We start from the raw sequence: 21,472 nt of genomic DNA, 5'->3' as shown, positions 1-21,472 counted from the left end.
CTCCTTGTCATTTGCTTGACTGGATATCGGTTATCAAACAGTTTTAAAAGGTACAATTTTGGAAGAATTGGATGTTTTATAGTGCTTTTAAAAGTGAATTTGTTGCATCTTAAAAACAATTTAACTTCCTTTGTATCTACATGTACACAGATCAAATGAAGGTAAATCAAATGTACTTTTTTACAGGGATGAACATTTTGTGGCCCATAAGTTGGCAAAAGTGCAACATCAGCAACAAAATAAATTATGGTCTTCAATTTATTCACTTCATCATACATAATTATATGATAATGTTATAAGATGTTTATTTATATTTTATGTCTTGTTTATCAACATTCCTTGCCGTATATGTGTTATGTTGATTAGTTGGTGTGTTTTCGTTATTGACAGATTTTTAGGGTCATACAAGGGACCTTTGGCTTATAAAGCTCGCCGGTATATTTTATTAACTCTCTCCGTATGCATATTAACCTAGGATATGCTTCGAACACATCAATTCTGTAGACAATCTGACAAAATCTTGTCGGTAAGAGCAAATAAAATGTACCTTTAGTTAGATATCATAAAGAAAAACTACCTATCAGATTAACCAAAACTAACATGCCAAATAAAACTTTAAACGATTTAATGAAAAGTGTTCTAGTTATAGGATTAAAAATAGGAAATTCATGTAAAAAAAACTTTAAAAATACCACTAAATTTATATATTATCATAAACAAAATCCACAAAAACCGCAAATGTTTGTTTGTGACCAATGCACATCACATCATACCTACATATCGCTTTCAAACAATCTATAAAGGTTCTATAACAAATAACCAGATAAAAAATAGTTGCATACTAAATCAAATACATAAAAGCTGTTGGGTCGCTGTAAACTGCACTTCGTGTAATTCATATATTTTGGAGAAAAAAAAATATATGATTTGGTTGAAATTTATCCTTTTTTTTTTAGAGATATAAAGCATTCGAATAATTTAAAAGGCATGAAACAACACAGGTGGCAGATTTCCACAGTCTCCGACTGCGAAATTTCTAAATAATATTGAAATGCAATTTGTGTGCGTTTTCATTTTTACACGTAGTTTGTATACCGAAGTGATAGTAATAAACAGAAAAATCGGCTGTGACATTTGGTTTCTTTTGAATAGTTGTCTCATTGGCAATCATACCATCTCGTCTTTTTTTATATACATTTTGTATATCTAAACACTCAGTATGTCGCAACCGTAGAACATAGACTTATGTCGATACGAGGTCACGTAGTTATTACCCCTCTCTATTGTCGTCAATCAGTTCGGCAGTTTCAATTGGATTTGTGTTCCTGATTTGTATGAACAATGTTTTACAAGTGAGAGGTTTAGCTATAACTATAACACCAGGTTAAACCCCCATTTTCGACATAAGAAAATGCCTGTACCAAGACAGGAATAGGAAAAATGTTATCTATTCGTTTGATGTGTTTGAGCTTTTGATTTTTCCATTTGAATATGGACTTTCCGTTTTTAATTTTCCTCGAAGTTCAGTATTTTTGTGATTTTACTTTTTGATGTCATGCGCAGTAGATTGCGTTTCTGATTGCCAGTGCAATACAATGGATTTTGCAATCATGTACAGCGTTACCTATTGCATCTGTCGTGCCAAAGACATATGTATGTATCTAGCAGGGGCGTAGCAGCCGGTACGGCAGGTACGGCTGCTGCCGTACCAATATTTTTTGTTGGTACGGCATGCCGTACCAATAATTTGCATAAAAAGTTTTTTTAAAACCCGAAGTTTTTGCATGGAAATAAAGAAAACAAGGTATTAAAGGAAATAAAAAAGATAGAAAATCCATTTATGAGTCATAAGTAATTTACCGTATACATTCATTAATACCGGTTCAATAGAAATAAGAATATGGAGTATGTGTATGTACTTCGATTCCGCCAGTTGAGACACACTCCTCGATTGACTGCAAGGGTACAGCGGATCCATGTACACTCCCTAAGGATTAATGGAAATGTGTCCTTTACAATATTATCCCACCACCAGAACAATCCCCACCCAACACCGCACAAGGGAGTGTGTAGGACACAGAGGTCTGTTATTATGATGGAGGAGGCCGAAGTACTCGGAGGGAACAAACAACCCGAAGAGATTTTCAGAAGATTGATCTCCAGGTCAAGCTGGGAACAACTTTGACCTACCGAGGCCCCCGAAGTATCCAATCTAGGTTTAAACTACGGTCTGGATACCAGAGATGTGTGTGGGAGGGTGAAAATCATCCTACTGATGAACTGAAAATTCGACGTCTCGAGTGAGAATCGTACTCGGGACCTTCAGTAATGTAGCCATCGGTCTTAACCACTAGACCACGAACCCACATTTTTTTAGCTTGAGTTTGAGTGTCAATGAGACAACTCTCAATCCAAGTCACAATGTGTTAAAAAGAAAACAATTATAGGTAAAAATACGGTCTTCAGTACGGAGCCTTGGCTCTGCCACATCGAACAGCAAGCAATACAGAACCCCATCATAATTGAATAAAGTAAAACAATTCAAACAGACAAACGACAAAAGAGAAAATATCAGTTTCCTAATTGTGAACTTTCCATTTCTTTGTAGCATCGCCTGCATACGGAGTATATATATCTCCCAATCGATACGATATTCCCGGGGTTGTATTTCCTATAATGATTTTCTTGATAGAGGGTTGCTGCTCGAAAGGAAGCAATACAACCAAGAGTTCCAAATGGTAAAGTTGAAATCATCCTTTCTTTAATTTTACGGATGCTATCACGAGTTGGTGCAACGTAACGGACTTTCCGTTTCACATATGAAATTGGATAAGTTACTTATTTCTTAACTACAATCCAGTTCCCTTTTCACGATTGTGACCTACCGAGTTAGACTATTTACCGGGTTTGTAAAAACATGAGCAAACGACAGGTGCCATATTGGGACTAAGCATGATCTGCTTACCCGTCCGGAGCACCTAAGTTTACATCCAGTTTTTTGGGGGAGGTTGTGTTGTTTCGTCTTTAGTTTTATATGTTGTGTCTTGTGTACTATTAGTTGTCTTCTTTTTCAGCCATGCCAGCGTTGTCAGTTTATTTTCGATCTACGAGTTTGAATGTCCCTCTGGTAACTTTCGCCCCCTCTTTTCTACAATTATCCTGGTGTAAACATTTCATAACATCAGTTGCATGACTTTTTTGTATGAATACTATGACTCAGTGGCTTGGAAGAACTAATGTTATTAAGTACTCAGCTTCCCAACTTCGCTGTTTAAAGAGTTTCCGCAGAGGAAGTTATCGAACAAAACATACGAAAAACAAAAAGCGAGTTAAAGGAGTAGGTCCGGTAAGGGCCGATTTTGGCCTCAAATTTCACGTTCATCGAACGAAAGATTTTGGACACTTTTTAAACAAGTAAGTGTCTATTTAAATTGATTCAATTAGTTTCTGTAAAGAATTTTAACTGATTTAGTAATTAAAAACGCTCCGATTTAAGCTTAAATATGAAAAATCTATCAAATATGCCAAAAAACGTCACTTTTCAGATGGTTTTTGTCAAAAATGAAAGTGGCCGCATCCGTGTTCATCCTCAATCTTTATATATGTCATGTATTATCATCAAATACACCTTACATTTCATTATTATGAATGAACACGAATGCGGCCACTTTCATTTTAGACGGAAACCGTTTAAAATTTAACTAAAATGCTCAAATTGTGAAGATTTCAGTAATTTAGCATGACTTAATGATGCTAGTACCCGATATATGTGCATTTTTTGTCAAAAAACAGCCCATATTTATGTAGCAGAAGCATTCTACTTTCCAGTAAATAGCTAAAAGAATACATTTTCATACTTTTGTAAAACTGCTATATTTTGGGGCCAAAAAGGGGTCTTACTGAACCTACTCTTTTCTCTTGTAATTTAACTCTTTTTTTATTGAAAATTTACGGATTTTACGTCATTAAACAAAAGGTGTGAAACTTGAGGCAGATTTTTTTTTAAATACCAAAGAGGCAAAAGTTCATTGAAGCAAAAGATTGAATAATATTTCCGTAATCTCGGAGTTTCACCCTCTACAAATTTACAATCTACTGTGTGATAATGAAAAAAATGCTGAAAATAAGCATTCCATGACGCTAAAATCTGTAACCATGCGTTACGAGTATACACCCTGGATATAAGTCCAGCAGTCACATTTATATGTAGTCGTCGATTTGATCCCTAAGCCTTGTCCTTAGAATGGTACATTAAATGATAGACCAGCCCTTGCATCATTAACTCATTTTTTGTTTTGTTTCTTTTAGTCATGATCACTGTCACTGACAGAAAAAAATATACAACAAGAATGTGTTCATAGAACTCAGTTGCCCAACTCGCACTATCATTTTCTATGTTCAGTTGACCATTAATTGGGATCAAAACTTTGATTTTGAAATATATAAATAAGAAAGATATTACCTTTGGAAACATGTGAACAAAGTTTCAAGGTGGTTAGAGTTCAACTTCATCAACTTCCTCAAAAACTTCCCTGACCAAATACTTTAACCTAAAGCGGACACTATCATTTTTTATATTCAGTGGACCGTAAAATTGGGATCAAAACTCTAATTCTGCATGATGATTAAAAATATCATATCAAAGGGAACATATGTACAGTTTCAAGTTGATTTGACTTCAACTTCATTAAAAGGTACCCTAATTGACAAAAACTTTAACCTGAAGCGGGACAGACGACCAGACGAACGGACTCGCAGACCGAAATCATAATGCCTCTAGGATTGGCATATAAATAAAGAAAAAAAGAATGATCGCTGAAGTTATGGTGTTTCTTATGCCAGTTACAAACCCGTTTATTAACATTTTAAAATAAAGGAACATGTTATTACATTACTTGTATATTCTAAAAACACATCCAACTCTTTGCATTTCTTTGCCAAAACCAACTTTCCCCCTGAAATCGGGTTTTATATTTAATAAAAAAAAAATACCGTTGTCCAATTGTTATTTTTTATTTTTTATTATTTTACTTTCTTATTTTTTATATAGATAATGAAACATTAGCCTGCGATTTACAATATGTTTGTGCAGCTGAACTTTATGTGAATGATGATGAACGAAAATGTTCTAACGTTGTTTGTTCTATGTTTAGAGGAGGACATCACGAGACTCATTTCTAAGTTATTTGTACATTTTTATAATTTCAAAGCAGCATGCCAAGACCCCTTCTATCCTAGCCAGGTGTCCAACACAAATTGAAAGTATTAGTTTTAGCTAAGATATTCCGTTTTTCCTATCCAGTTGGATTGTTAAGTTTTTTCGTTTTTCCTATCCAGTTGGATTGTTAACTTTTTTTAGACATATATCATGCACGGTTGGATTTAAAAAAAAAAATTATATTTTGAAGTTTATAACTTAAAAAATGGAATTTTCAGGAGCGAAATTTCAGTGTCAGAAAAGGGTCAGAATGCAGGATTTTGCACCATTTATCCAAAAAATTCTCGGGGCCTTGAGCGGCCCCGAACCCCTGCCGAGTAACCGCCTCTACGAGGCGGGATGACTCGTTTCGCGACTCATAAAATTTTCTGCCGTACCAATATAAATTTGAGTGCTACGCCTCTGTCTAGTGGTACCAATAGATAGGGTGTGCTATTGGTTATATCAAAATATTTTCAAGATAATAAATGTACATGCATGTTAGTCGATTACTTTTTGATATTACCATTTGTCGCACTTTGTAAATTATATAACCTTTTGACATACACTGATTTATCGTTCAATCTTTAGTTGATAGTGAAAAATGATGGTTTAGGTGTAAACATACTAATCGTGTTGCATACGAATGTTTATCCCCTCAAGTAATAATGTGTATTAGTCAATTGTATGATAACTTGGTTACTTTTATAGCAAGTTTTATCTATGTGTTTTGAGAGGTTTTAGTCATGACATCTAATAAATTGAATTTTAGGAGGAATATGTATACGAATTGCAGCAAACGTGAAATCGAAATAGAGACGGCACTGCGATCGTAGCAAATCATCTTAAAGACAAACAACGCAAACCATTAAAGGACAAATACTACTCAGAAATAAATTTTGAGCAAAAGGTACATTTTGTAGTTTAAAAAATACATGACTTTTATCGTGTAAAGGAAATGTGTACATATGTACCTGTTTTGTTTCCTCTTTCGAATAAATAACAACGATGAAATACTAACAAAAATAAACGTTTAATTATATTAAACAACAACGCCATTTAAAAGGAGACAACTGCTCCGATCTGTCACTGTAGCACTTTAGAAGAACCAGCTTTCCTTGAGATGTTCTTTGGTCTTTCGCCTATCTTTTTCTACCCGCAGGTTTTCAGTATCCTACAAAAAAATATAGAATGGATATATTGGCTCTGTCATAATCTGATATTAGAAAAAACCACGGAAGTATAAAAACAATTCAGCCCATTTACCAGAGATATAAAGATATTAACACAAGAACAAGGCTACTTATTTTTATTTGGATGTGGTCTCGGGTGTCACTGAAAAGGCCGTTAATGTTTTCATACCTTTATAGAATTATTGTTATCAATAATTATGGTTATTATTTAAGAATGAGAGAAGAATATTATGGGTGTTAACCGATTTACATATACCTGGTTTTTTTTTACATAAAATAGCGGTCGAGTAATTCAAAGCGGCCAACTATATTTATCTTACATGGCGCATTTAAACGCACATATACATATGTATTAAAACCTCAAACTCAGACCTCGGGCATACATTTGTGTAATAAAGGATAACAATTTGGTGCATTCAGAATATGTCATAGATATGGAAAATTCTATACAAACCGCAATATTAGTCTGTCTTCAGAACAAACTCTAAGTGAAAATAAGGATGTTGATTACCATGTACTCTCTTTGACTTACATAGTTGTTTATTCAAAATATATTTAAAAATTTCAAAAATAAATGAAACAAACAACTTACCACCGTGTATACGAATAGATGGTCGCCTTACAGCTCTGTGTACATATTTAGGGTAGACATTTGGTCTGATGTATCTGGCACCACTGTATCCCCTTCCCCCAAGGCGAAGACGAAGACCACGATAGTCATCATCTAATAAATCGAAGCGATCGTCGTCGCCATAATAACCATTATTGAATCCAAAGACAACAGCGACACACAACAAAAGAACTAGTGCTTTGATCATAGTCATTCTAGATCTAAAAACAACAAAAATCTGAAAAAAGCAATAAAAACAAGTTATTTTTCTGACACATCACGAAAACTCGGTTCTATTTTCAATGTGATGTAATACATTGTCTCTTTTGTTTTTGAATTTATAATCTGTTTCGTTATAACACGTAAAATATATATTTTAATTAATTGAATTAAAAATTGCAAATACTGTTTATCAGGGAAATGTCGTTAGAATTGTTTTCCAACATCGGTAGGATATTATAATCTCCAAATAGTTCATTTATTAATATTCCAAGGGAAATCAGTGATATAAAATAATGTTTTATGACATTCAAGCTCATTCCTGTCTTATTACATGTTATAATTAGTATCAAATTATGCATCTACTGCACAAAAAGTTTTTAAAGTAAACAAAAACCAAACTTGCAAATGGATCTCCGAACTGGTATCCAGTTCTCCTGACATATACTGAACAACTTATATTGTGTGCCACTTTTAAATGAAGCAATGACAAAAAACGAAAAAAAAGAAAGAAACCAAACCTTCAAAATAACCGTCACAACAACACATTCCTAATCAAAAACTTACCTTGTCTTAGTGTGGACTACAAATGGCTGTAACAATACTCCGTGTGAAAATATAGGTTTATATAGTGTTGCATCAGTCTGAAAACCGTTCGAGTCATGTAACTGTCTGTCCACGTCAATAGACACAATAGAATTGACACCTTTTGTGCAACGTTGGGTAATAATCTGGATTATGATTGACATTCATTATTTATGTTGTTGTACCCACAAATAAAAACTGCAATGTTTCTCTAGGTGGGGTGTTCTTAAATTGGGCAGTGAGGCTTTTTCCGCATAAACCTAACAGCAAAAGAAAAAAATTGAAAATGCCTTTTTTATAAAGTTACTACGTCGGATGCGATTTCTGTTACTTGGTGTCTTTTCAAATGATTGCAATAGAAATTTATAACTGTTGCAATATGAATAAAAAGTGATGAGAGATAGACACCAATGAAACAGAATTTCAAAGAATCCAAAAAAACATGATTATTGCCTTCAACAGTAATCATATACATGTGTTGACTATATGTCAAACTCTAAATCGTCCATAATATAAAATTTAAGTTGAGATAAAATTAACCACCAAAAGTCTGTCATCAACTTCACACCCTGCAATACCAAGACTTGAATAAATATGTGACGTCATAAAAATAGCGACGAAGCTCCTGGCTTTGGACGCTTATGAAAATATGTGGCTGGTAAAAATCCCATTATAGATAACATGCTTAACTTTTGTACGCTAGACACAGATTTCGTTACAGTAAGACTCACCAGTGTTGCTCGCATACAATTTTTTAAAAGCACAAGAAAAGATGCAAAGTTTTAGAGCAATCTAGACTATAAACTTCAAATAATTGTGCCAAATAAGGCTAAGGTAATCTATCCCTGGCGAGAAGAACCTTAGTGTTTTGAAATTGTTGTTAATCGGATTTAGAGATCTAATCATGAATTTAAAGATTTAAGCACGATTTTAAAAATCAATCCATACCCTTTTTCAGCCCGGGCAGTGGACTATTAAAAAAGGTTAACAAGGAAGAAAAAACCCCAAAAAATCACCACAAGTCTAAAAACAATGGTGAAATTAAATAACAATAGCACAACAATTAGAAACACAATCACCAAAGAAAAAAGTAACTGAAAACAAACTCCAATACTTAACCTACTGATCTGTAATCATACTACCCATCGAATAATATTTCACTTTAATCTAGTAATTGACAAATATTTATTGCAAAGATTTTTACATTTCCATTAATTATACTGATTCCTACGGTAGCGTATTAGGGACATGGTAAAAATAAAATTGGCTGTGAACTTTTTTTGAAAGTCGAAATTTTGACATTTCAAATCTTAAAATTTCGATTTTATTAACTCAAAAATTTAACTTTTCTAATCTCGAAATTTCAAAATTAAGTTGAAATTTTGACCTTCTAAAATCTTGAAATTTCGACTTTATAAAAAATCGAAATTTCGACTTCTTTTTAACTCAAAATATCGACTTTTTTTAAACTCAAAATTTCACGTTTGCTATTATCACATTCACTGTCAATTATATCAGCAAGCGGAGAACCATATACATCATAAACTTGATCAACTATATGGAATGCTAAATGACCTCAGATCTGACGATCACATGACAGTGTCGTGGAAAGTTAAACATAGAATATGGCGGGGGCGGGGGGGGGGGGGGGATTTCTGTCAACATGCATGTTCTTTCCGAATGAAACTCTTCAACATCGAATGCTAATCCATATCTTAATTTATGAACACAGCCAATTTCGGAATAAAAAATTGCAAAATTGTGTGGATGACGCTTTGATAATTTGCGTCAGTGTCTACTCCTTCTAAAATTGTAATAACTGAGTTTTCTAACTAACATCAAAGTTTTAAAAATACTTAGATAAAGTCAAAATTTTGAGATTTCAAAAGTCAAAATTTTATCTTTTAAATAAAAATTTCAAGATTTTAAAAGATGAAATTTCAAGTTAAAGTCAAAATTTTTTGAAACATAAAAAATACAACACTTAAATTGCTTAATGATTAGTTATTAATTGTGCTCATACATTTGTACCAGACCAAATGCATTCCGTGCAAACTGTAAGTATGTTTCCTTCTACACTAGCATCAGATAGGAAACAGTCAAGTTAAATATAAAATCGTTAAATAACAGCCATTCTCGATTCCGTCTTGTATTTTTTAAATTCAGTTAAAAAACACTTTTAAACAGATTAAAATTCGTTAACATGGTAGGAAGTAAAACAACAAAAACACAGAACTCCAAAGGAAATTCAGAACGGAAAGCTCGAACACAAAAAAGGATACAAAACAACTGTCATATTCCTCATTTGACACATGCATTTGATTATGCGTTTTGTTATTTGATTTTGCCATGTGATTATGGACTTTCCGAGTTGATTTTCCTCTAAGTTCAGTATTTTTGTGATTTAACTTTTCCTCATGTAGAAAAAGGTGGATTAAAGCTGGTTTGATAGCTAGCTCGACAACTCTTTTCTGACTGACTTTAGAAACGCAACACTAGATTATGTTTTTAATACCCATTTTCAGTAATGCAATTTTTGTTAAACAAACTTATGAACAGAAATTTCATTCATAACTTCATTGTTTTAAAAAAATAATTGCAGTTCGAAAGCTGAATTGATTCCGTCATTTTGACCAAAATGATTGTCAAAAAGGTCAACCAAATTTTATTCGACATGTTTTGGCAATTACACGGGTGAGACTTTAGAACTTTGGGTGTTTTTCTGCAATGGCATTCGGTAATTTGATAAGCAGATGACCAAATAAAAAATCCGATATTTTCAATAACCACAGAAAGTCAGATGTTGTTGTTTTTATTTCTTAAGAGGAAGAAATATGGTAAGTTTGAATAGTAGTTGTATGAGGATTAACCGTGCTTTTGTAATAAAAATCAACAAAATGAGTGTTGCGATTTTAAGGTCAGTCAGTATATGACAGTTGAATAATAATGCCGATGTAATTGATATATTTGTTATCAGGGTTGAGCTACGTAGCGGCTACGTTGCTGTTATCAATATCTATGTAACAACTAGTCTATAGCTACACGTTCAATAGTCAAAATCTACGTAGCGGCTACATAGGGCTACATTTTGTACGTAGATTAATGACTATTGAACGTGTAACTAGCCTAGCTGCTACATAGCTATTGATGGCAGCTACGTAGCCGCTACGATATTGAACGCAACCCAGATATATATATATACATATAACAAAAAAAGGTAAATGGAATCGATTGTATTACGCGTTTCTATCGAAAATTGAGAATACACTCTGTGACCAAAATTTTACAATTGCCTTATTTAAGTTTTACACAAAACCCCTAAACATCTTTTTTCTTAAGTACTGAATAAAAATGATAAAATCAGTCAGAAGATTTAAATTAGACCGAATACGGCATTTCTGTTTCTTGAACCATTGATCTTAACACAATACTATTGACGAAACTATCAATTAAGGCTTACACGTATTTACAATATGGTTGTATGATGTACACCGTCCGAGTATATTTCAGTCTTTTTGTAATGTGTTTAAGTGCAAGAGATACTAAAAGAACACTCTAATTCGTTGAAAATATACCGCCATAGCGAATAAGAAAAGGATTAAAATATAAACAACAGTATACAAAACACAACATAGATAACTTATTAAAGACTGATCAAGTACCCCGCCAAAAATAGAGATGACGTCATGTGATCTGGAAGTGTAATCAGACTTTTCTCCACTGGTGGCACACGTCGTGTTGCGCATGTTAGTACAATGCGGATGATAAGTCGAATTCGTTAGAACGATTTTTTTTTGATTATTCAAATGTGATCAACATTGCAAAAGGTTTTAACTGATCTATCACAATTTACATTTTGAAGAAGAGAAATGGCACAGTTGTATTTTTAAGCAACAGGTCGTGTTTTAAGTATTTAAAAGCAAACCTCGGCCGCTACTTCAACGATTATAAACTGTTAAATCTATAATCGTGGTACCTAATCACAAAACACCTAACATTAAGCTTTAAACCAATATTTCCTAAAGATTTTTTAGGTCTTACGCATATTTTGGTTTGCAATCTGAATTATTTTTGTTTTCGAAACCTCTCTCTAAATACTGCATTTACTCAACAATGCAAAATGACATAGTTGTTAAAGTTTTAAAGCAATCAACCTTCGGTTACTATTGAGGTATGGGAAATTAACGAAGGGTCGAATACTTTCATCAGCTACACCACCCCCTCAACTTCGGGATGATATGTCTGTTAAATCTAAACCTCCAGCAAAGCTATTATTTTTTAGACATTGGATATGTCAAACGAATTTATCCGGCCTGAATATTCATTTTTTTCTCATATCCTCCATCATGCTAACACTCAGTAAACATTTTTCCTTTTGATTATTCTACATTCAAGTTTATTTGTATAAGCAATAGAATGAACTTCATATTCCATGCATACATTGTTTGCATGATTGCAAAATGTAAAACAATGAGAAAATAACGAAAGTGGAGCTGGAGATGATTATATAAAAACCACATTCAGCCTCCCTTATTGTTGATTATACGTAAAATGTTTAGTAACCTCAATTTGAATGCGAATATTATACTGAATTGTTAATGACTTACGATCTATCTTAGTCGTAATTTTTTTAATTTTTGAAACCGATTCCAGGATGTTCCGATTCAGTGAAAAATATGTTAGGCACGTTTAGGCATGTGTTTAGGATGTGCACAATAAAACAATAAATGAAGTAGGTAGGTCCTGTTATAGTGGCCGTCAAGGATGAAGGTTGGGGAAATTTTGACTGCCACTGGAAAATGTGTGTTTTTTGTTTGTTTTGTTTTTTAAAATAAGATAGGGACAGAAATTGTGCTTTGTAACAGACCATCTATGGTCCCTTCAAAGAATTGTGTCAATTGTCCATAAGGTGCAAAGAGCGTAGCACACAGTCTTTACACTACGCGAGGCTTCGAATTTAACGTCCCTATTTTTATGAAACGTGGCTGCGTACTTATACACCCTGCACAGCCAAACGGACATTCCACTTTAGCTTGGTTTTATAAATAACAGTCGGAGGACGGCCAGTAAAAATATGACTAGAATGAAATTCAAAACAGTGTGGCTGTGGCCATTGATTGACACATTAAATTCATCCATTGACTGGGAATTTACGTGAACGTTTGTCTGTAACGACCACTGTTCACAACGTACCTACGATAGACCTTTTAACTGTGGGGTCACCAAAGGTTTCTTAACGCCTTTAATTATAAAATAATTCGAAAAATTAATCAAGAATAACCTTTATGTTTTGATTTATATAATTGATATAAATCAAAACATCGTGTTATTTCTGATTAATTTTTCGAATTACTTTATTAAGGTGTTGAGAACCTTTGGTGACCCTATAGTTGAAGTGTCTTTAAAAAGTACATAGTGAGCAGTGGTCGTTACATACAAACGTTCACCTGAATTGTCCCAGTCAATTGATGAATTTAATGTGTCAATCAATGGCCACAGCCACACTGTTTTGAATTTCATTCTATTTACAAATCATCCTGTTGGGTTGCAAATATTTAGCATTATACAAACGCATTAGAACAAAAGTAACAGAAATTTATAAACAGTAGGTAACCTTTCCATTTTCCCACTATGACTTGAAATCCTGATTTTAATGGAGTGGAAACAGCAACACAAGAGTTGTTCTGTTCTTTTAAAACTATGAATTGCACGTTTCAGTATAGTCATATTCTGTGAATATATTCTGTTTTAGCTTTTGGTAAGTAATCTGGAGTATTCATACTGGAAGGCGATTTGTAGCAATAAGATATAATCTATTGATTATGTTTTGTGTTCAATGAAATGTATTTCACCTTTGATTGAAGGAAGTAGTATTAGATTAATTGAAAGGAGACGGGGAAATTCACTTTTTTGTATCTTTCAATGACACAGCTCAAGAATACATATATTGATTGTTAATGCAGTTTTATGGGTTTCAACTTTACATGTAATTTGCGCACCAATTTGATGCCAACCGGGCGAACCTCGCCACATTGGCTAAGACTAAATTATGACATAATCGTAAATCATCGACTAATTTTATTCAAGGACTTATATTATTCCATTTTGGCAATATCAAAATATTTTCAAGGTTATACGTGTGATATCAGAAATAATTCGATATGACCAAATAAACTCATCATAGAGGCCAGGATTAAAATGTATACGCCACATTCGCGTATAGTCTAAAAAGAATTTTAAGTGACGATTGAGTAAAATGAATGTGAAACATATGATACACTTTGTAATTACATAACCTACAGCTGATAAATATTGATTTATTGGTTATGTCGCCGAAAGACAAACAACACTTTTAGAAATTAAACTCTGAGCCTTCGGAGGTTTTCTGCTCTTTGGTCAGTTTGTTGTCTGTTTGACACATTCCCCATTTTCATTCTCAATTTTAGTCTAACATATAATACTGGTTTCAGGTCAAGAAAAGAACGTTGTGAAATGTGTACTAGTTGTGTTTCCTGCATTTTATAAAAGAAGGAAGGTGAGAGATACCAAACGATATGCAAACTCATAAAGCGAATTAAAAATTACGAATGCTATTGCAAAAAACGAAAAAAGTACAAAATATGAAAAAAGTGGGCTAAATACAACATAGAAAACTATTTGTTTTTATAAAAAAATAGAGCAATAACTCGTCTGTTTAATCATATTAAACAACTACATTATTGAAATGGAGACAACTGTTCCGATCTGTCATTATGGCATTTTGTGGAATCAGCTTTTCCTTGGATGTTCTTTGTTCTGTCTTCAGGTTTGTTTAGTATCCTAAAAAATACACACACATATATATGTATAAGAAAAATGTATTGTATAGGGCATAATCTGATTTTATAAAAGAAATCAGCCCATTGAGAAGAGATAAATAAACATAAGGAAAAATAAGTACATGTACTTATATATTAAATATATTTGGTTGTATCCCCGAGCATAGGGACTCATTGTCGAAATTCACATCTGGTGCAGTAAAACGGATACTATAACGTACGGAAGCGTATTAGGGACATAGAAAAAATAAAATTGGCAGTGAACTTTTTTTTCGAAGTCGAAATTTTGACTTTTCAAATCTCGAAATTTTGACTTTAACTTGAAATTTTGACTTTTCAAATCCCGAAATTTTGACTTAAACTTGAAATTTTGACTTTCTAAAATCTTGAAATTTCGACTTTTCAAAAACTTTTTTTTTTTTAAACTCGAAATGTCGACCTATCTTTTAACTCGAAATTTCGACTTATCTAAAACTCGAAATTTCAACTTATTTTAAACTCAAAATTTCGACTTTTTTAAAACTCGAAATTTCGACTTATTCTAAACTCGAAATTTCAACTTATTTTAAACTCAAAATTTCGACTTAATTAAAACTCGAAATTTCGACTTATTTTAAACTCGAAATTTCAACTTATTTTAAACTCAAAATTTCGACTTTTTTAAAACTCGAAATTTCGACTTATTTTAAACTCGAAATTTCAACTTATTTTAAACTCAAAATTTCGACTTTTTTACAACTCGAAATTTCGACTTATTTTAAACTCGAAATTACAACTTATTTTAATAAACACAAAATTTCGACTTTTTTTTTTAAATCGAAATTTCGACTTTGATCTCAAAATTTCGACTGTTGAAATCTCGAAATTTTTACTTTTTCTAAGTACTCTTAAAACTTTGATGTTAGTATTCAAACAGTTATTACAATTTTAGAAGGAGTCGACATGGACGCAAATTATTAAAGCGTCATTTACTTATTTTGGCAATTTATATTCAGAAACTGGTTTTGTTCTTAAGATATGGATTTGCATTTAATATTAAAGAAACTATTCGTAAAGAACATGCATGTTGACAGACCCCCCCTCCGCATATTCCATGTTTAGTTTCCACGACACTTCATAGGATCGTCAGACCTGAGGACATTTAGCATCACAGTTGCAAAGGCCTGTTTGGTATACCAATAGCAAGTCACTGACTTTGCCTTGTTTAAACAATGGTAAATCAAGTAGCCCAAAATGCCATGCATATTCAATTCAGAACGACCAATGAGCTACCCCAGTTTTCTAGTTTTGGAAGTTTGCATTCTTATAACACAACTATTAACCCTTGTCTTTATATATTAGACTGTTGAATAAAAGTATGTCGTAATATAGGTGTGTCGGAATAGCGGGGTTACATGATACACATATCTGAAGTCCAGACTTGAAATATGTACTTGAACGTGAAACATATTTTATTTATTCTTTGGCAAGAACAAGATTTTCTATCTAAAATAACCTCTTTAAAATGTTTTAGTTTATTAAAATGTGCTTATGAATCTTTTGTGGATAGTTGTCTCATTGGCAATCATACCACATCTTCTTTTTTATATTATGAAGTTTATGATGTAAATGACTCTCCGCCTCGTTGATATAAATGACTGTGAATGTGGTAATCGCAAACGTATAAATACTGAGGAAAAGTTTTAAAAAAGTCGAAATTTTGAGTTTAAAACAAGTCGAAATTTTGAGTTAAAAGAAGTCGAAATTTTGAGTTTAAAAGAAGTCGAAATTTCGAGTTTAGAAAAAGTCGAAATTTCGAGTTTAGAAAAAGTCGAAATTTCGAGTTTAAAAAAAATCGAAATTTTGAGTTTTAAAAAAGGTCGAAATTTCAAGATTATAGAAAGTCAAAATTTCAACATAAGAAAAGTTAAAATTTCGAGTTGAAGTCGAAATTTTGAGATTTGAAATGTCAAAATATCGACTTTGAAAAAAAAGTTCACTGCCAATTTTATTCTTTCTATGTCCCTAATACGCTTCCGTAATAACGTTTAAATACTTGCATAATCATTATTATCATTATCAAAGAAGATAAGAGTATAAAATACTATCGTTTTTTAGTCTTTAATTTGACGTTTTAATAATAGATATATTTTTTTCAATGATTTATGTGCGCGTTTAAAAAAAACATTAGCTCAGCTAATTTTATTTAAAAAAAACTATTATGCGCAATAAATACAGAGATTCTCCCTTTTCATAAAGTTTAAACCCGAAATGTGGTTTTCTGTAGATATAACGCACACGAGTAATGAATAGCTGCCTCTTATTTTTATTTGTATCGCACATGTAAACCCAAAGAGTCTGACAAATAAAGACCTCAGATTCAGAATTGATTCATACGATCGTAATAGAATGATTTACGAAGAATTTAAAGCATACATATAACTCAGATCTGTCTTTCAGTTAAGCAAAACAGTTTAAATTTACATAAATTTTGCAATCTACTGACTGTGCGGAATGAATTTCTGTTTTCTTTGCGTGTACAAATGTAGAATTTATTTTGGACACCAAAAATATGTTCTGCCGGTGGAATAATTCCCATCAAACAGTTCATGTACATTCTTACCTTTAGTCAGCAATTAAGTGTTCAGCTGAACTATCATTGATCGATATTGATCATTGGTAAATTGACTGCTAAAAAAATCTGAATTGTTTAAACTACTGATGGTTTTCGACCCAAAAAATAGACAAACGTTAGTTGTATTTAAAAAAAACTCTCTGAATGTTTGGTTCTCATTTCTCTTCAATTTTGTTCCTTATTTGCCTTTATTCATTACTTAAATATTCGAGAATAACTGGTGAGTCTTTTCGTGGAAATGACGTACACATTTTTACGTCTGTTTTCTTAGTACAAATGATAAACGAATATAAGGGGGAACAAATTAATGCAATTCCGTTTTTCTTTTAAAGAAATTCAACAAAATAACTTACCACCACGGATAATTATAGATGGTCGGCTTACAACTCTGCGTACATATTTAGGGTAGACATTTGGTCGGATATATCTTGCACCACTGTATCCACTTCCTCCGAGACGTATACGTAGACGATAGCTGTCGTCATCTACATCGAAGCGATCGTTGTCACCATAGTAACCATACTGGAGTCCAAAGGCAACGGCGACACACAACAAAATGATAAGTGCTTTGAGCATAGTCATCCTTGATCTAAAAAAAACACAACAATAGATGTATTATTTTTAATCAATCCAAGAAGAAACGACCCTGCTTTAAATTCTGCACCTCATGTTTGAACATGTAATAGTCAATGTTGTGTTTGATTAAGTGAAACTTTGATATCATCTGTTTCGTTATAAAATAATAACAAACTCATCGTACTATTTTTGTTTTGATAAATCGGATATTGTATTGCAAATAATTAGAGTGTTGGTGAGATTTACCAAATAGAGAAAAATGGACAAATACAAAAGAAAAAAAATAGAATATTCAGTCACTTAGATAAAAGAACAGAAATTAAAGGGTTTTAAAATCTCAGGAATAGAAAATAATGGGCAAAAACAAAAAAAATTAAGAGAGGAGAAAAATAACCTCCATAAAAAATACTAAAATTTGAATCCTTTTTATGTACTGTATTTTCTGCAAATAGATCTTCTATGGAAAAGGATATAAAATTTATACAAGTCTCACATTAACCTTACAATATAGATCAAAGCTTGAAACTGTTCATGCGTTTGTGATAAAAAAAAATCGTCACAACTTAGCAAATAGTACCTATTATAAACTTACTTTGTGTCAGTCGAAGCTATCAATGGCTTTTGTAATTTTCTGTGAAAATTAAGGTTTATATAGTTTTGTGTCAATCTGTGTGTTACTAATGTTACAGTCCGTAGACGTAAGTAGACATGATATTTGACACCTTTTGTGAAAGTTGTGTAATAATCTGGATTCTGATTGACATACATTATTTATTCTGTCTCACCACAAATAAAGAACTTCAATGTTTTTCTGGGTGGGATCTTCTTTATTTGTGTAGTACGACTTTGAACCAAACTAACGGGAATTTTATGATATTTTTCTTCAAATGATTGCTACGGAATTATATTTCTATTGAAATATGTATAAAAGGGTTGTTGGGTATACGTCGATGAGACAGCAACCCAATTAAACAAATATAAACAGGTGAGATTACAGTCTTCATCAAGAGATATTTGTTCAAAATATGTCTTTTTATATATGTGTGTGTTGGTGGCAATAAGTGAAATTAGACGTTAAGCATTAATAATAGACAAGAAGTAAGCGCCTAGGCATGAAGCTGTTGCCAGAAATTTTTAGTCTTATCCCGTATTAGAACAGAACTTACTCGTTGTTTTTGTTACATTGCTCTTCAATGGTTGAGCCAGTTTAAGATAGTCAAAAATAGACAGCTGATATTAAGTATTGTCAGTCACTTTGCCTTTCTGTCTGTTTTATTTGATATGTAAATTTTCTTAAATACCCATTTTGTTGGTTTATTATCATTTACGCAAGAGCAAATTTCTCGAATCTTTGCGGAATATACATCAAATCTGGGAAAACAAAGTTAATTTTGACAAAGATTAATTATGTATTTAATATAACTGCATCCATAGAAGCCTTACGTAAAAGATTTCGATGAAAGGTGTCGTATCAAAACTCTCATATTTTGAGAAATCATTGCTTCTGTCATTCATACCGTTTAGTACTATCTGTTAAATTGTTACTTGAATTTATACATGTGTCTTGTGTTTGTTGATAAAGTCATTGAATCGTTAATAATTTTTTTATTTAACTAGAAACTAGGTTTGTTTGGTTCTATAATTTTGTTTTTGTAATTTTGAATTGGAGAGATGCAAAAGACTGTGGCGTATACGTCGTCGAGTTTTCGATGATGTTTTCATTTTATACATAAATAGCGTGATGCACAAATCTGTGGCGTATTTCTATGAATTTTCCATTAGTGTTTCCTGTACATTGATAGGCACGATAAATCATGGTCTTACAATCTGATTGTTTGTTTTCATTCAGGACTAACTTTGCATGCTTGAATATTTTTTTTAAATTGGTTCTTTATTGTTGCATTTAAGTAGTTATTTTCAATGTCACTGGGTCTTTGGATTGTATGAAACTTGAGTGTATCCGATAGGGTAAGACACAATCGCTGACATACAAGTATTTGACCCAATGAATCACAACGTTTATAAACCTGAAATAAAAAAGCTGTCTTTCTTTCTTACTTAGTTTTTGGGGAGATGTTGTTATATGTAAAAAAAAACAAAAAAAAAAACAATTATTGCGTCGCCCTTACTTTTTGTTTTTGATCATATTGAGGAACAACTCATTCTTATTTCAAGGAGTTACTCTTTGAAAATGTAGTGCACCAGAAGTGGTATCGAATCAGTGGAAGTAATAAACGTATCGTATGATTCGTTCGCACAACAGGTATAACAAAAAACACAACTTATGTTCACCATATTCTCAATCTGATAACAGAAAATATCTGTATGAATGAATAATATCCATGTGAGTTATGTAAAATCGGGATTTCGGCGGTCAGTGTTGGAAAAATCGGAAACCATATGCACTAACTAACATCCACTAAGAAGAAAATGTATAAGATCGATATTAAGCCTGTAAAAGGCTCGTCTTATTCATACAAATTACATAATCTTAGCATCAGTAGTTTTAGTAGTTTTTATCATAGATTCAATTTTGACCAAATGTGAATGTTCCAGACGAGTTCAATTCTGAAGAGTACATTGCGCCACAAATGGAGCCTATCCCCACAAGATGCGGATCTTAGGTTTTGAAAAGTGATCCCCTGACTAAGTAACGTTTTGAGTTGGACATGTAAAATGTCTATGCAAAAACAATATAAGTAGGCCCATAAAGGGGACCAGATCATTCATATATAGATTTCTAATTTGACCAACCATATTAGATTGCTTCTTGCTTCCTGTGACAATTATTTCATGCCAATTCAAAACGAAAAAAAATAACGATTAGAATAATTCGTAGATTATGCAAGGTAAGTCAACCGCGGTGAGGGGCGGAAAATGTACACTGCCACAGGAAAACGATGGAGTGCTACTATATCTAAATGTCTGTTTGAAATATGTCACATTCGCTATCATATATTATACCATATTGCCTAATTATTATACTGTATTGATGTTAAGGTTGGTGTGTTTCTAGTTGTGCGACAACATGAGATCAGATGCCTTATTTCTATGATAATGTCATGACCGGAATTTGATCGTTTAAATATCATTGATATAGGTGGTCGTAATTTCATAGCAACTATAGGTTAAGTACTATGAGTGCGAGTATTCTTTCAAAGGTATAATGTTGTTTTTGTATGTTGGTTTGTACTTGTGCATACGTCCTACAACAATGATCACCTGCCACATAGCTATGTGACAAATGTAAAACAATTCAAAAGATAAAACTAATGGCATAGGTTATGTACAAAATAATAAATGAAAAACCAATGTTGCACAGGAACAAACGACAACCACTGAATTTTAGAATCCTGACTTGGTACAGGCACATACAGAATGTGATGGGGTTAAACTTTTTGAAGGCACCAACCCTCTCAATTGGACAGTCTTGATACAGTACAACATAAGAATAAACTATAAAATCAGTTTATTTCATCAGATGGGTACAAACAGACATACATCTTACAAAAAACCAAAGTGGACGTGGACGGCTACTTATACATGACCACAACAAAGACAATAAGTGTAGATCTGTGAGTATTCACAGTTACTGACAACAAGATCCTACAAAAACAAATTAAAAAAAATATGCATCTACTACTAAAATTTGATGACTTT

At 32.6% G+C, this 21,472-nt stretch overlaps 1 long non-coding RNA gene across 1 annotated transcript; it reads right to left on the bottom strand.

Annotated features, from left to right (window-relative positions):
- Positions 1–6,211: 6,211 nt before the first annotated feature.
- Positions 6,212–7,883, bottom strand: LOC143066456 (uncharacterized). Its single transcript, XR_012975623.1, has 3 exons — positions 7,787–7,883; positions 6,983–7,238; positions 6,212–6,371 (listed from the first exon to the last, which is right to left on the bottom strand). It is a non-coding gene; the product is annotated as an uncharacterized LOC143066456 (long non-coding RNA).
- Between the last annotated feature and the right edge of the window lie 13,589 nt (positions 7,884–21,472).

The sequence above is a fragment of the Mytilus galloprovincialis genome, chromosome 3 (assembly GCF_965363235.1).
Source record: "Mytilus galloprovincialis chromosome 3, xbMytGall1.hap1.1, whole genome shotgun sequence".
NCBI classification, from domain to species: Eukaryota; Metazoa; Mollusca; class Bivalvia; order Mytilida; family Mytilidae; genus Mytilus; species Mytilus galloprovincialis.
This window is presented reverse-complemented; position numbering and strand designations above follow the sequence as displayed.